Consider the following 491-nt stretch of genomic DNA (forward strand, 5'->3'; position numbering starts at 1 on the left):
AGTAATCCAAATCTGTGCCCCAACTAGAAATGCCAAGGAAGTTGAAGTTGAACAGTTCTATGATGCCCTACAAGACCTTCTAGAACTAACACCAAAAAAAGCTATCCTTTTCATCATAGAAGTCTGGCATGGAAAAGTAGGAATCAAGAGATACCTGGAATAACAGGCAAATTTGACCTTGGAGTACAAAATGAAGTAGGGCAAAGGATAGCAAGTTTTTACCAAGAGAATGCACTGTTCATGGAAAACACTATCTTCCAACAACACAAGGGACAACTTGACATGGACATCACCAGATAGTCAATACCAAAATCAGATTGATCATATAATTTGCAGCCAAAGATGAAGAACCTCTATAGTGTCAGGAAAAACAAGACTGGGAGAGAACTGTGGCTCAGATCATGAACTCCTTATTGCAAAATCCAGACTTAAATGGAAGAAAGTAGGAAAACCACTAGACCATTCAGGTGTGTCCTAAATCAAATCCCTTA

The sequence above is a fragment of the Bison bison genome, unplaced genomic scaffold (assembly GCF_000754665.1).
Source record: "Bison bison bison isolate TAMUID 2011002044 unplaced genomic scaffold, Bison_UMD1.0 scf7180017851857, whole genome shotgun sequence".
Classification (NCBI taxonomy): Eukaryota; Metazoa; Chordata; class Mammalia; order Artiodactyla; family Bovidae; genus Bison; species Bison bison.